Source organism: Catharus ustulatus, chromosome 28 (assembly GCF_009819885.2).
Source record: "Catharus ustulatus isolate bCatUst1 chromosome 28, bCatUst1.pri.v2, whole genome shotgun sequence".
Classification (NCBI taxonomy): domain Eukaryota; kingdom Metazoa; phylum Chordata; class Aves; order Passeriformes; family Turdidae; genus Catharus; species Catharus ustulatus.
In genome coordinates this window covers 1732725-1749480 of record NC_046248.1, presented here as the reverse complement: position 1 = coordinate 1749480, position 16756 = coordinate 1732725, and the positions used below count along the sequence as shown (strand labels likewise).

At 46.4% G+C, this 16756-nt stretch overlaps 1 protein-coding gene across 3 annotated transcripts in view; it reads left to right on the top strand.

Annotated features, from left to right (window-relative positions):
- Positions 1–910: 910 nt before the first annotated feature.
- The window catches only part of ZBTB44 (zinc finger and BTB domain containing 44), a 38865-nt gene continuing 23019 nt past the window's right edge, over positions 911–16756 (top strand). The window contains exon 1 of one of the 3 annotated variants that reach the window (XM_033081727.2): positions 911–1050. The gene's annotated coding sequence lies outside the window, so the exon portion shown is untranslated. The remainder of the gene's footprint in view (positions 1051–16756) is intronic. The other 2 variants (XM_033081726.2, XM_033081728.2) reach the window with 2 other exon arrangements.

The window sequence follows — 16756 nt, the reverse complement described above, 5'->3', positions numbered from 1 at the left end:
CCCTGGTGGGGTGCACCAGGACCCTGTTCAGCCTCCGTCGGACGGCACTCAGAGCCCGTCACCCATTGGGGGCACTGGGGGCCCGTTATCCCCTTGCTGGGGGACACCAGACCCCGTTACCCTCCGTTGGGGCGCAGCAGAACCCCGCTGGATGCAGCAGGACTCCGTTTTCTCCGGCTGGGGCTCACAGACCCCGCTTCCCCGCTCTGGGGCTCACTATGATCCCGTTTCCCCGCTCCGGAGCCCACAGATCCCGTTTCCCCGCTCTGGGGTTCACTAGGATCCCGTTTCCCCGCTCCGGAGCCCACAGATCCCGTTTCCCCGCTCTGGGGTTCACTATGATCCCGTTTCCCCGCTCTGGGGCTCACTATGATCCCGTTTCCCCGCTCTGGGGTTCACCAGGCCCCGTTTCCCCGCTCTGGGGTTCACTATGATCCCGTTTCCCCGCTCTGGGGTTCACAGACCCCGTTTCCCCGCTCCGGGGCTCACAGACGCCGCTTCCCCGCTCTGGGGTTCACCAGGCCCCGTCTCCCCGCTCTGGGGCTCACTATGATCCCGTTTCCCCGCTCCGGAGCCCACAGACCCTGTTTCCCCACCGCTCCCGGCCCCAGGCCCGCTCTCCCCGGGGTGCCGGCTCCGCTCGGCGCCGCCGGGCGCTCAGTGCGCACGCGCGGGGCCCCGCCCCCGCCGCCGCTCGCGGTGCATTGTGGGACACAAACAAAGTGCCCGGGCGGCGCGCGCGGGAGCTCGGACGGAGGCGCGCGCGCTCTCCCCCCCCCTCCCCGCGCCCCCCCTTCCCCCGTGTGCACGCGCAGCGCGCGCGCCCCGCGCGCCCCTTCCCGCGGGGGGGGTCGCGCGCCCCCCGCTCTCCCCCCCCCCCCTCCCAGCCCCCCCCTCCCCCGGGTTTCCCGCGCGCCGCCTGAGGGGGAGGCGGCGGCCTCCGCCCCCCCCCACCCCGACAACATCCCGGTCATCCCGCTCGTCCCGCCGCCTCCCGGCCCCGCCGTCATGGCCCCCAGATAGCGGCCCGGCCTCACCGACCGCCCGCAGGTAACCGGGGAGCGCGGCCGGGCCTGGCGCGGGAGGGGGCCGGTCGGTGGCGCGGCGGCCGCTGGTGCCCCTCAGGGGTGGGGGGCGGGAGGGATCTGGCTTGGCCTCTCTCCCCTCCCTTCCAGACCCGTCCCGTCCTTTTCCCCGTGTTTCCCGTCCGTGCCCCGCGGCCGCGGGGCTGCGCTCCCCCCCCGGGGGATCCCATTGCGCGGTGCACAGCCCGTGTGTCCCCCTCCCGCGGGGCCGTGTCACCCCCGCGCCTCACCGAGGGTTCCCGGCCCGAGGGTTGGCCCTGTGCTGCTGTTTGGGGGTGTCACCTTTCTCCGCGGGTGTCCCCTGCCGCTTTTGCCGGTGTTTGCAGGTGTCACCTCCCTCTGGGATGTCCCCTGCTCCGTGTTCCGTTGTTCAGGGGTGTCCCCTGCCTCGTGTCCCCGTGTTTGGGGGTGTCCCCTGTGCCGGCGCTCGCCCCTCCGGGGGTGTCCCCTGCCCCAGGGAGCCGCAGTGGCTGCCGGAGCCTGTGGGTACACACGCGAACCTGGAGTTCCGAGGGCTGTGGGGGGAAGTTGTGTTGTTTCCCTCATCCCGACGGGATACCCGCTGCCTCCAGTGCCGGCTTATGGGAGGAAATAGAGGGATTCCCACTAGCTGTGAGGCAGAGCTTGCTGTGCCTTTGTTGTTGTTTGTTTTTTTCCCTACAACAGCTCCTTCTGTATATTCCTTAGTGTCCATCTGCCAGGGTCTGCTGCACTGCCTCTGTGTCCACGCACCGTGAGGGTGTCACAGTGCTCATCTGCCAAGAGCTGCTTCGTGGTTTTCTGCTCTCCTTCCATCTCTCCAGAGTCATTTTCCTAGATAAACATAATCAGCAGATTCTGGGAGGGTATGATCTGTTTCTTGCTTGCCAAAAGCCTGTTGTCTCCTTTAACACACACAAGCTACTGGTGCCTCCCAAAATCTGCTGTACCTGTTTCCATGCACGCATGGAATGAGCTCTGTGCTTGACCAGCACAGCCTGTTAAATCCCACACCTCAGGGGGCTCCTGCCTGTCTGCAGAAAGCTGCTGAGGTTTTCCCCACCCACAAAGACACATCCTCCTTCAAATCCTGAGGGATGACTCCTCCAGCCCATCTCCTGTTCTGTGGAGCCTGTTCTGCCCACTGCTGAGGGATGTGTCTCCTCCTCCACACTCGCCAGGGTTATCCCACTGATTTCCTGCCAGAAGCTGGTGCATCCTGCACTGTGTGTGTTTGCACCCCTCAGGGAAGGTGCAGGCCAGCAGCCTTGCTGCAGGCAGGCATTTTTCAGACATGTGGAGGTTTCTGCTGTGTGTCCTCTCATGTCTTGGATATTCCCACAGATGCTCAGTGCCAGCTGTTCCTGTGCTTGCTGCCATCACCTCTCTGCTGCACGTGCCAGAGAGGTCACCCCTGTACCCATCTCTGATCTCTTCTTGGCTGTCTGTTCCATCTTCCATAGCTGAAACTTCCACCCTTTTCCTTCCTGGGCCCTGCTGATCCTGCAGTGGGAGACTCAGGTTGAGCCTACCTTGGTTTTTGCTGTGACTTTGGGGTTTCCTCTGCTGAGCAGTCCAGCAGAGTAAAATCAAGTAGTGTGTGTACTCCTAGGTTACTCCTAGGTATCTGCACATCCCATGGCTCTGAAATACCATCACTTTCTCTTTTTCTGGTCATACACATAATTTGTCCACTCCAGGATTTTATTTTCTGAGACCTTAGAGCCCTTTCCAGTGCCTGAAGAGTTTCCAGGAAAGCAGGAGAGAGACTTTTGACAAGGGCATGGAGTGACAGGACAAGGGAGAATGGCTTCAGATGACAGAGGGCAGGGTTAGATGGGATATTGAGAAGAAATTGTTTCCTGTGAGGGTACTCAGGCCCTGGCACAGGGTGCTCAGAGCAGCTGTGGCTTCCACATCCTGGGAACATTCCAGGCCAGGTTAGATAGGGCTTGGAGCAGCCTGGGCTAGTGGAAGGGGTCTCTGTCCATAGCAGGGGAGTTGGACGTGGCCTTTAAGGTCCATTCCAACCCAAACCATTTTGTGATGTTTCTAGAATCATTATTGTGCTCACCTGATACTCTGGGTTTGCCATACCCCCATGAGGAGTTTCTCAGTTTTCCTTCTTACACATTTGGCCCTGCTTTCTTTTCTCTGCTCCTGCCTGATAGGAGACTTTTCCTTTTCCTTTTAAAACTATAATTTTATTTATCCTTGGGATGTATCCAGCAGGTATCCACATGGCAGCTCTTACCTAGGTAAAGGTTACCCAGTTCACTGCTGAGCTGATCCCTGGCTGTGAGCTGGATGTTTCCATGGTGAGGTGATGGTTATTTGTCACATGCAGGACACACCTGTGGCACTGCTCTGTGGACCCAAGGTGATGCTGAGTGGGAATGAGTCCTGTGCAGGCAGGTCACAGAGCAGCTCCCAGGAGTCTTGCAGGGAGTTGGGAAGCAATGTGCTTTTCTTCTGCCCTCAGGTCTCCTACTGCAGCCTGATGTCTACACGTGACACAGATCCAAGGTGTGATGAGCCTGGAGACCTTGCCTGGGTTTAAGTGCAGCTATTTAAGGAGGTGGAGCTGAACCTGGGAGCTCAGACAGCTCTCCCAGTGTAAATGCCTCCATTGATGTCTGACTGTTTATTCCATGAACCAGTTACAATGCTCTAAGTGCCTCTCCCTTGGGACTACTTCTATTTAAACAGCTGGTTCTAATCCGAAGCTGTAATTGGTGCTAACACTCCAAGCAGTCTCTTTCCATGAGAAGGGAATTTCCAGCCCCACTTTAGTCTCCCCAGGTGGATGATGCAGGATGCTGAGGGAGGATCATGCTTGGGAGGCTTTGCCCTGGTTTTGTTGACAGGGTGAGAGAATTCCTGCCCGTGTGACTGTGAGGTTTGGAGAGGAGAGACTGTCCTTATGTGTTCTTTCTGCAGGATGTAAGAGGAGTAGCCAGAGAATGAAACTGAATCCTTGCCATGTTTGTTGCAACAGGAGGTTAATCATAAACTCTGGCACTTTCCAAAGGGGTGGTTTCATTCTGCAGTGTTGGTGAATTGTGCTGCTCGGAGGGTCTGTTCAGCTGTTTGCCAAGAGGACCAAAAGCAAAACAGCTTTCCCTTGTCTGAGGCTGAACAACCACCCAGACACTGTAGCCTATGACTTGCTGGAAGGAGAGTTTTGTATCTTTATGGCCTTTCTGTGAATGGATGTGTGGTGCTTGTGCCTGGTGAGGTGTTTGTGTGACCAGCATCGAGTCTTGTGTCCTTCACACCTGTGTGGGGTATTTCACATCAGTGTTTCACTGGCCTCGTCCATTGTGTCTGGTAAACTTGTTTTTCATGAGTTTTGAGAACATCTGGGTGATATATGTAGCTTCACTCCTGTTAGCTTAAAGGAAAAGAAAAGCAACCTATGACAAAGCAGTGGTGCTTTTGCTGGCATGTGACGAGGCAGGAGATGTCCCCTGACGTAGAAGGGATTGCCTGTTGACATTCTTCTCCTCTCCCAGTTATAAGTAGGTTATCCCTGCTCAAATTATGCAACTGTGCAGACAGCCAGACTTCAGGAATTCCAAATACTTCAATGTGTCAAGTGCTGACTTCTAAATTAAATGCCAGGGTTGCAGAGCGTGTTCACAGTCTGTCGCTTGAAATACGACATCAATCTTGGAATCGCGTGTGGCTGAGAAGGGGCAGCAACTTAATTGCTTGTTTCTTTGGAGGAGTGTTGTGTGAGGGTGCAGCAGCCAAACCGGGTGGGAGATGTGCCTCTCTACCTGTGACACTGTTTCCATATGGAAGTCGGCAGAAAAAAACCGACTGAAAACATTGATTTATGTAACGAATTGAAACATTTCGTTCTCTGTGGCCGCGGCTGTTGCCTCGAAGATGCAGTTTGCAGCATCTAGATCTAATTAAATTGTTGTGTGCTTATTGCTAAGTGAACATAGGAATCCATCACTCCTTGCCTTGGAGAGCTAATTGATTCTTCTAATGGTTTCACTGGATGAAAGCAGGTGTCTGGGACTGCTTTGTGCAAGGTGCTGAAGTGAAATGGTGGTGGTAGGAAACGAGCCGCAAACCTGATAAAACGGGGTGACAGGAAATGCAAACACTCGGCATTTCATTCAATTCTTACATTCCATTTAATCAAGTTAAGGAAGTGGCTTCAATTGTGCATTATTTGTAAATAACGTGTCCTTAATGCATTCCACTTTAGAGCTGGGGAAATAATTATTTCACATGAGCAGATGTAGCAGAGTGTGTGAAGGATGGGATAATGAGGGCTGCAGAAAGTGTGTTGGGCTCAGCATGTGGTCTGTGACAGTGGCCAGAAGTGAATCATTAGGGGAGAGTGGAGCAGCAACCCCAGGCAGCTCAGTCATCACCCCAGCTCCTGGCTGTGAAGGGTTTGAGGTGGCCTGAGCTGGCAGTGCCTGTTGGACCTGTCCTCGAGGGAATTCCCAAAATATTTCCAACAGTTTATACCTGGAGTTTCCACAGAATACCCTGTGATGAATTCCTCAACTTGTGCAAAAACAGTACCTGGCTTTTGGTGTTTTAATCCCTGAATTTGTACAAAAACAATACCTGGCTTTTGGTGTTTTAATCCCTCAAGTTGTACAAAAACAATACCTGGCTTTTGGGGTTTTTTGCCTCTTTTTCAATTGTAATCTCATTGAGTTCCTCCTACCCACCTGCCTGGGTGCAGCCCTGGCCAGTCCCTTGTGCTTCCCAAGGTGTATCCTTTTAAGGCCTTTCATTAAATACCTATTTTATTCCTTTTAGCTGTGTCTAGTCTTTGTTCCAGATCAGCCTTTCTAGTCATCAGTTCTGTGAGAAAAACTGAAGAATCTTTTTAGCATCAGCACCTCACTTGTGATTTTACAGATTTCTGTATTCTCAGTTTTCTCTCTTTGGGTTCTTTTCCTTCTCCAAGCTGATTGTCCCAGTCTGTTTGGTACATCTGTCTGCAGAGGCAGCTCTACATCACTTTGGGTTTGTTTTATCTTTGAGCACTGTTATTGTTTTGAGGTGATTTGACCACAACATTTGTTTTCATGCTTTATCCAAGAAGACTGAATAAAGGGAGATGTGCTTTCTAATCTTTATTTTTATACTTTGTAGTTGCTCTGTGATAACATTATAAACATTTACTGTGTGTAATGTTTTATATTCAAAGTACAAATGAACATGGTAATCATAGTGACAGATACTGTGGTGGAAATACAGATCCTGAACAAGATCTTAGTTTATAAATACAGCTACAGATGGCCATTGATAAGGCATTTTGTATTTGGATGTTACCAAGAGAACATTGTGGAAAACTGCAGTTTTGGTGGATACCTGCCAGAGTTAAGTCTGTTGGGAGGTGTTGGAAGCAGGAAAGTGCCTTGTCCTGTGGAGACCTAAGAGTCCCAGAAATTACTGTGGATTTGGGAATGACTGATGGGTTAAGGGACACATTGCTCCTGTGTTAGGGGCAGATCTTGACAAGTGTTGAAGCTCTGTGTTCTGAGAGTTCCAGCAGTTTTCTTCCAACATCTTGTTTTGGTTTTTTTTTAGTGGATAAATCCCATTTTGAAATATCTAATGTGAGAAGTTTCTGGTAAAAAGCCCCATAAGTCTCTCCTTATGGCCAGCTGGACCCATGGATATGGTTCTGCCATCCAAGGGCAGACAGCTCCTGCCTGTGGAGTTGCTGATTTGTGGATAAATCTCTGGGTAACCAGGCTGAAAGGATAGTGCAGGAGGGAATCTTCCCCCATGACTTGGAGCTGTACTGACTACCAAGGAGTGTCACCATCCCTGGATGTGTTTAAAAAAAACCTGGATGTGGCACTTGGTGCCATGGTCTAGTTGAGATGTTAGAGCTGGGTTGGACTTGATAGTCTTGAAGGTCTGTTCCAACCCAGTGATTCTGTGAATTCTGTGAAACATCTGTGTCTGCCCAATGAGTCTGGGGGGTATAAAAGAGTAGGTTAGCTGGCCACTAGCTGCAGTTTGAGTTGGAGCATGAGACCCAGAGTGTGCTGGAGCTAAAGAAGGAGTGTGCTGGCTGTGCTGTGAGGAGGGGAGGGACAGATGTGGTGAGAAGATGTGTGAGGGACAGTCAGGGAAGGAATCAGGGCTGTGTGGAGCTCCTGTAAGAGAAGGAATCAGGGCTGTGTGGGGCTGCTGTGAGAGAAGGAATCAGGGCTGTGTGGGGCTGCTATAAGAAGGAATCAGGGCTGTGTGGGGCTGCTATGAGAGAAGGAATAAGTGCTCTGTGGGGCTGCTGTAAGAGGAGTCAGAGTAACCTGACAGAGGTCTATGAAAGGAGGAGTGAGAGTTACAAAAGAAGTTCATTAAGAGAAGGCATGCAGAGTTTGCTACTAAAGGGCTGGTGGTGATACCAGCCGTGTCCATCTTGACATAATTACAACATAAATACAAGGACTTGTAGGTTTTGGAGCCAAGAAGAACTCCTTTTAGGCATTTATCTGCATAAATGAGTCATTAGGCAAATAAAGGTACACATAGTGCTGAAAGGGTGATGACACAACCACATTCCTGCCTTGCTTGAACTTGTTGAGGATTCTTTCTGGCTGCTCCCGTTGGGAAGGTGGCTGTTGTTGATGTGTCTGTGACACCTTGGCTGCTGGCAGCAGTCCATGCTGTCTGGGGTAGCAATTCCTGATCTCCTCAGATCACACAGCCTGTGAGACTTTGCCTTGATCTCCCCCTCCTGCTCTTTACAGAGCTTTTTCTTCAGCGTTGCTTCCAGCACTGGGGGTGTTAATGGGGCTGCTGTGCTTCAGGGAGAGTTCAGGTTTGCATTGCCCTTCAGAAAAAAATCATTTATTATAGTTAATGTGGATTTCATTAGGGTGTAATGCTTCCTGGAATAAAAGTGAGAGAAAAAAACTGTCATTTTGTGTAATAAACCTGAATATTTCAAACAACCAATCAGTTGACAGGTAAGCTTTGTGCTGAACTAGTCAAAACTAGCACTTAGCCAAATTTGGTTGTGACAAACCTACTGGTTGTGGTTGTGCTGTGCCCTCCAGCCACTTCTTTCTGTCAAAGAGGAGACAAGGGAATCATTTCCAGGGCAGTGAGGTGGGAGGCAGGGTTTGGGGGATAGTGCAGAGGAGGGACTCTGCACTTTGGTTGCTTTTTTGGTTGATTTTGCCTTGGAGGAAAGGAAAAAAATAACGTGTGGGGACCCACAGATGAGGGAGTTTTGTTATTTTTGTCTTTTTGACTCTTTCAGGAATCCAGAGGAGTAGTGCTACCAAGAAATTGTGCCATTTTTTCATTATATTTCTTCCACATGCCAACACCAGAAAGAGCATGGAGAATTTTTGCTTTTGTGACTAATTTGGGAGGCTGGCTTGTGTAGTCTTCTTCATGTATATTTTTCCCAATTTTCTGTTGATAGTCTTGCAGAGCTTCTGAAAGTGAAGGCTCAAATGCTGTGGGTAGCCATGGTAAAACAAGAAAAAAATAGCTTTCTGGAATTAGTTTAAATTAGCAGGTTGCTGCAGTTGCTGCCATGTGCAAATGAAAGTAATATATGACATTTTTTGGCAATTTGTAGTACTTAGAAGTATTTAATATTCAGTTGGGTGGTTTTGTGCTGTTGTAAAAACCAAGGACTATAAAACTGCAATCTACAGAGTGAGAAATGGTCATCTAACAGCTTTTCTACACTAAGAAATTTGGAAAAAACTTAACCTGAATTTGCATGGAGCAAAAGTATAAAAGAGTATTGAGATCACATAAAAATTATGCATGAACAGAGCCATGGAAAGCGTGGTTAAATTTGAATGTGTGCCTTAGGGCTGTAACACATCAGTCTGTTCACTGTAAGCTGATTACATTCTGAGGCACTTCCCTGCTTCAGGATATGATGAGGACTCAATTCACTTGTTGCTTTTATTCTAAAAAAAAACCCAAAAAACAAAAAAGTTGTTTCATATGTTGATGGGTTCTGATAGTTTGATCAGTATGTTTTTCAGGAATTGGTGAAAACCAAAAGTACAGAGTAGTGAATCTGCTGTGAAATATCCCAAAACACTCTGTCTAGTGAAGTTCACACATTAATTTTTATTATGATAATGAGTTAATTTGGTGTGGGACAAGATCTTTTCACTGCTCATATTGTTAAACCTGCCTCAGTTATAAGTGCTGTCAGAAAATTTGCTGTTATGTGTTATGTGGAATGCAATGCAAAGTTTCCAGCACCAGAGGCTGGGGAAGGTGGCATTTATCTGCTTTGCTTATTCAGCCATGTGAAAGCTGTATTAGGCACATAAACTTTCTGTACTACACTGCAGCTTCAAAAAAGCAACAAGTTCAATCTGGGCCCTTTGAAGTAGTGAATAGTAACATTCTGTTCTCCAGAAGCCATGACTTCAAATCATCACACCAAAACTCAAAAAACTGTCATGGCTGAGGAAAACAAGACAGTTCTCCCCAGATAAATCTTATTTCAGAGTGTCACTGTTGCATGAAACACGGGTTTTGTTGGAGCCAGCAAATCTCAGTTATGTAGGGAGGTAGAGAATTTTAAAAAAGGGCATGGATGTTCTTTCTGTATCTGTAAATGATCTCAGAAAACATCTTGCTGCAGCAGAAAAGCAGTGTGTGGCATCAGATCAGTTTATGTACAGCAGGCACTACTGTCCTGCCCTGATTATTGCAATCTCTGCTTTTAATTAGATGCTGAGATTAAGAGCTGTTGTGCTGCTCAGTGCCCTCAATGTGTTCCTGAGACATGGCCTGGTGAAGGAAGATGCTCTGAAAACATCTAAGCACAGTTTATTTTACACACACATTAAGGGACAGCTACAGAGAGGCGAAAAGTACAGCAAACCCCCTTTTGGAGATTCTCAGGAGGTTAAAATAGATATTGATAAATACCTGGCAAGAAATGAGGCATTGCAGTAGGCTGGTGTTCTGTGTGCTTTTTACTTAGCTGTTAATTTAATTTAACAACATGGAGATCTTCCTGCAAAGTCACTTTTAACTCATTAGCTCCCAGTTCTGTCCTAGGTCCCTAATGTACCACATCACATGTTGAATTCATGAATTTTGTTCTGTTCCTGGGACTCCAGTTCTCAGTCATTTGTTTTTGTGTGTTGTGCTGATCAGCATTTTCTGAGCCAGTGTCTTGGAGATCTTTGCTGAAATAAATTCTTATGGCACTTCATAGGTGAATTCTTTAATCTCTTATTCCAAGTGGGTGAATTTCTTTCAGCTGGCTCTTTACCTTCAGTTTGTTCACCTCTGTGTTTTCACTAACAGCTCTATTTGTCATGTCAGTGAAACATTTAATGAAGTTCTCATCATAGCTGGCATTTCCTCCTTTTCTCACAAATGCATTATTGATTCAGTTTGAGACACTTTAACTTCAGTAAACACAGGTGGTATCCCAATTCCTGTTTGTTTTCTTATTCCTCATTCTTTTTTCTTCAGTTTGTTTTCTTTTGGCTGGATTTCTGCACTTGTATACAAACACCTGCAATCATGTGTCTTTGAGAGGTGAAAACATCTCTATATTTTTTAATAATCAGACCTTGTACATTAAATATTTGAGAGATGAAATTATCATAGTGCTAATGTTGCCAAGCTTATTTGCAGGTGTGCACCACAAAATGAGGCAGCCTTTAAACAGTCCTGCCTCTTCTGCTACTCTGCCACCTTTTCCCTGAGAATTAAAGTATCACTGCTTAATCACAGCAGTGTCTCATGGAAACACTTTTAGACTGGCTTCTAATGAAAGGAGTGGTAGCATGTTTTACACACCTACAACATGACATTTAATCTGCAACTTTTATCTGGGCCAGGAGTTGTAGCTATGCTTTAATCTTGCTGCATTAATCCAGCACACTCAGTGCCTGCCTCCAGAGCTCCAGGTTGGCTCTCAGTGCTTCCCAAGCCTTTGGATTCCAAGCTGTTGCCAAATCCCAGCTTGTCCCATCAGTCAGGAGGGTCCATGCTCAGCCAGGGCCATTTGCAGAGCTGTGCAGATGAATTTCCATTGCCCTGAAGCCAACGGGAGTGTTTAGCAGTTGAAACTTCACTATGGACAACTTCAATTCCAGTCCTGTGACATTTCTGCAGTTGATAATGTCCCCATTTATCTGTACATTGGTTTTCCACTCTAGGCCTGCTTCATGGCAGCTGGGAGAGACCACAACTCTCATTTGCCTGAGACATAACTGATGTGCAATTCCTGCCATAAAAATTCAAAAGAGAGGATTGAAGTAGAGTTAAACTCGCCTGCCAATCTGAGATCAGACAAGAGAGTCTTGCAAGCCCCTCCCTGCAGGCCATGTAGAAGGGTTGATAAGGGACAAGAATAAATCTTGAAGTGTCACTTGCATGAGGAAATAACAAGCCAGAGCTGCATGAGAGTCTGCTGCAAGTATGTGGCTGCTGGTGAAGTTAATGAATGTGGCCTTGGAATCTGTAATTATTCCAGTCAGGCAGATGAGTGCTTAATTCTGCCAGATGGGAGAGAGCTCCACTCTGAGTTCCAGGACATGCCTGTGGGTTTCAAACAGATACACTCTGCAAAAATACTCAGGAGGAAACATCAGCCCAAATGGGTGAGTTCTGTGCCTTGCTCTGGTCCATCACTAAGAAGTTTTTGAAGGTTTGTGGAGTCTCTGTGAGGACAGGTTTGGCTTGGTTTGGATGCACACATTTCCATCCTGTGCTGTAATTCTCCTCCTATCAGCTGCACAGGCTCTCTTTAATATCTCCTCTCACACTGTCAGAGCAAAACTCCTGATTTTTTACATCCAGCTTCTTGATTCCCATGCAAATGGCCAGTCAGGAAAACAAACAAAAATCCCTAAGACATGTTGTGCTTCACCTTAAATGTAGAAACAGCAACTCCTGAAAAATTGTGATGATTTTACTCATGGTTTTCAGCTGCTTCTTTGCTGTGACCTCACAGTACAGGAGCAACAGCTCTGTGATATGTTTTATGTTGGTTTTAATATTCTGAAATAAAAGTAGTAGACACATATATACCTCTTTTTCATCACAGTAGATGTTTTGGGGTTGGTTTTTTTTTTGACTTTTATATGCTCAGGAAGTCTTGTGACATGAGGAAGACTTTGGTCATCTCACTTTGGAAACTGTGAACCTTTTCTGGAGTTTTGTAGTTTTGAATGAGGACAACTGAGATATTTGGAATTAAGCAAATATTTCTGATTTGTTCCTGGTCCCTAGTGCTTTAACAGCAATTATTGTGCTGAACATCCATGGTGTAAAAATACCAAAAATTCTGCAAAACCAAAGAGGAACAGAAAGTTCATCTTTTAGTTGTTCATCTTTTGTCAAGGGAAATTAAATCAAATACCAGGAAGGTGTAGAAGTAGATTGCAAGGATGCTGCAGTGTCTGACCATACCTCACACCTTGCTGCTGGTAAGAATTCAAACAGAATGCCAAAATAGGAGGGTTTTTTGCTCTCACTTGTGTAGGAATATGCATTGAGAAGTTAATTAGATAAACTTTTTTCAAAAAGCTAGTGATTAAGGCATTGTTGCCAAAAGCAGAGGCTGGTTTTGAGTGATAAATTGCAGAGGTGATAAGTGGCTGGGAGCCTTGGCAACTCCAAGAGGAGAGCTGTGAGCTCCAGGATTCAACACTCAACTGAAGTTCCACTCATGCAAACCAGTCTAAGGTAATCTGTGCTCTTCTGCTTGGGGAAAGTCTGTTGGTACTGTTCCCTTAAAATGTGTATGTAAATGTTTTCTAATTTTATCCTTTCAGAAGTGTTCTGTTGCAGCTGACATCCCATCTCCACTTACAATAAAACCATTTTGTAGAGCAAATTGATGGGTTTGGCACCCCACTACTTGTCTCAATGCTTTCAGCAGCCCTGAGAATTAAAATGCACCTACTAGATTTGCATCATGCAAATGCATTTTTCCATGATCTGAGTCAGTTTTTTCCTATCCCCATGAAAGATTAATGTTTTTGATGGCAGTGACAGCGTGAGTCAGAGCTGTAGCTGTGAGCTGGGGCTCTGCCATGGCTGCACACATCTGCTTCCTTCTTGTGGCATGGTACACTCAAAGCTTTTGTTTTCTATTATTCCAGGGTTTAATTTGGGGGAAACTGAAGAGATCTGTTAGGAATATGAAACATGTATTTCATGGACACTCTGGACCTGCCTTTTTCCTGTGTAGTTATTTTGGAAGAAGAGCTGTTGGATGCTTTTCACCTTGTCCTTTGCAGATAAACACTGTTCCTGGTCTGTTGGAGGACTTGCAGTAAAGAAATATTTTGTGCTTTTGCCCTTATCTCTTTCCTGCCCTGAAGAAATTTACCTTGGTTGATACCAAAAATGGTGGTGGGCCCTGTCACAGCTCAGGATTTCCAGATGTGCAAATCTTTTCAGCAGTTTTTTGTGAAGAGTTGCAGCCTTGGTGAGTTGACTTTGTAAACCTCAGCTCTTAGAGCACTCACAAGAAACTACCAAAATGTTGACAAATTCATTTCAAATTGGGAGAGTTGCTCATTGTCACAATGCAGTTCCTGGGAGTGATAAACATTCAGAGCCTCTAATAATTATATAACCTAATATCACTCTAATAACCTAAATAATGTAGGTTATTTACATTGACCTGGATCAGTTTGAGCCATGGCTGCTTCCTGGTAGTGTTTTAGTCTCCCTCCATGGAGCTGAAGTCTGGTTCTGGAGTACTGCCTGCCACCCTTCAACAGCAGCTTCTGCTGCTTTATTTAATTTAAAAATATCTAAATTCTAGAATTTGGAGCATCTCTTTGCCAGGAATTTTTTTAGAGGAAGAGATGGCTACTTATGAAGCAATTTGCCACTGTAGGATCTTGAGAAAGTGGTTTTGTAAAAAAATTGATGTATATATAAAAAATTAAGTGTGGAACAAAGGAACAGGCTGGGGGGTGAATACAGAACAACCAACAAATGCACTCTGTGAGCAACACCAAAGGTCATGAAGTCAGTGGCCTCAAAAGCTCTGGTACGTGAACTTGTCAGCAGTGGTGTGCCAAAATCCCAATGTTTGCAAAATATATGGTCTTGTCAAGTGCAGTGTTTTTGGAGTGCATTGGGAACGCACAACACACTCTTTATGTGCCTTCTGTTCTGAAGGGGAGTACTAACTGCTAACAGTAAATAGATGGGTTGTAGTAGTTCAGCTTTCAGGTTTTTTTAGGTGAAATTGCTCTTCCATTCCTGCTCCCAAGTGGAGTTCTCTGGAGTTACAGTAATTTCATGATTATAAGCCGCACGTTACAATACAGAGTGTGATAAAAGGTATCTGTTCTGTCACCATCTGTTGAGGGTGGGGCAGTGATCCTTATCTGTGTGGGAGATATTCTGCTAATGGGCCATCCATTGAAACCAGGCAGGGCAGTGTTCTTTATCTTTTCACAACCAATCCTTTCTCCAGTGAGTCATTTTCTGCTAATGGCTATTGAGTCCCACTGTGGCTGGGCACACTGAGATCCTCTCAGGGGACTGCTCAGTGTGCAGCTTGAGCCCTGCCCAAGAACAAAACACCTCAAAACCCTTTAAAACAGAAAGGGCCTGAAAATTGTCCTCTTGTGAGAATCTGGGAGGAAAGGGACACAGGGGCACTGTCAGTGTCCTGGGATATTTCAGTGCAGTGGTTTGGAAAATGAGAGTCTGGTTCCTGACCTGACACACCAAGGACTGGGTCAGGTGCTCCCAGTTTTTTGCAGGAATTGGCATCACCTCAGTCCCAGCTTGGCATCTCTTGCAGGTTTAACACAAGGGTGTTTGTGCAGTAGCTCCTTAGCACTGGCTCCTTTGTGCACTCAGATGTGCTCTCCTGGGGGAAATGGAAGTTCTCAAGCCCAGCATACTTCCCAGAATGGGTCATTTCCCTGGTCCACTCACCCACCCAAGCCAAAGGTTACAGGTTTGCATTCCAGAGATTCCAGAGCTCCAAAGTGAGTGCTCCACACTGATGTAATTTTGAGCACAGAAACCTCCTGTTTGCCTCTTTTACATGAATACTGTCAGACTTGGCAGTGCTGGGTTGAGGTCAAACTAGATTTACTGACCTCAGTTAAAATATGATTTAAAATAAGATTTAGAAAGTGCTGTTGGCTGGTTTGAAACTGGAATGGTGTGGCAGCTCTGGCCGGCTTTGTGGGGTGAGGTTGGGCAAGATTCATAGTGGAGATAGTACCTTTACTAGGCCAGCTGCTGTTGGGGAAACAGATGTGTGTTTAGATAGAAATAGAAATAGCAGACTTGTAGTTTGTTCTGATTGAAGCTGTTGTTCTGATTTAATTATGAACTTAATTATACTTAATTATACTAAGCAGCTAATTTGAGGGAGTGAGGGGTGCTGGTACCTGTGTACTGCAGAGAGATTGCAGAGATAAAATGCTGTAGGTCACATGTTTATCCCCGTGGAAGATTTGTCTGTCTGGAATGCTGCTCTAACCAGTGCCCAAGGAGTGATCAGCATTAAAAATAAAAAATAATATTAAAACCAGCCAGTGATCTCATTTTCACCATGGGCTCACAGTTGTATCTGAAATGTATCTGAGGGCCTGGTGAGCACCAGGATGGGAATTTCTTGATCATTTTGTGTGGCTACAAAGTGGTCTGAAGTCTGTTGGTTTCAGTGTTCAGAAAAAGTTGGTGTTTCCATGCTTCATATTGCCACGGGTCAGGATACAGAGGTTAAAGGTAGGGTGGTGGTTTTGTGGTGCTAAAAATTACTTTTGTTTTGAAATGATGTGACTAAGTGAGAAACTGAATGCAAACAACTCCCTGGGTTTGTTTCACTGACTCTTCTAAAATATTATTACAGATACCATGTTTCAAACCCAATGATTTGAGCAACAGGTGAACAAGGAGCTAAATTTTGTGTATGTAGAAGTTAATAGGTTGCATAAGCAATATTTTCCAATTCCAATATAGTTTCTTTTCCATTCACAGTTTCATTACATTATAACATTACACTTACAGTGTACAGTTTCATCTTTGCTCTTTCTAAGCTCAGAAGCTTGACACCTGTTTAATCCCAAAACTGTGTATGTGCCATGGTAGCTGTTGCTAAAACTTGCATTTCAGTAGCTTTGGAACAGTGAGAATGAGCTGAGTTACTCCAAACTACTTAAAGGTCATTTGTGCTCCTAGGAGTTAAAAAAAACCAAACAACTGATTTTCAAATTAATTGCACATAGCCTTTGGTACAGTAGCACTTTCCTTCAGAGTGGTTTTGGCTAATAGTGGAAAAATTGCCCTTGCTCTGGAAGCCCTGAAGTGCTCACATTTGAATTCTTACCTTGTTCAGGGATGCATGCTGTGATGGTGATTCCTCGCATGTTTCCAGGGCAGGAATGCATGCTGGAAAAACCATTCTCTCCAACTGCAAATATCTGTGGCAAAGTTAAATACAGCCTGTTAAATATGGACTGAAGTGTCCCACAGTGAATATTTTTAAAACTTGTGAAAGTGTCTTTGGATTTTGCTGTGTTTCTCTAGAGCTGTGAAATGTGTTGTGGGCCAGGGCTAAGTGTGTGCCCACTCTCTGTGATACCATCCCTGCTCCCTGCCTAGAGAATCCCTGATGCTTTGTGGCTCCAAAATTAGCAGGTTTTCCAGCTCCAGCCCACTTCCCACTTAGTTTAGGTGTGCACCTCGATGTCCCCACCCCT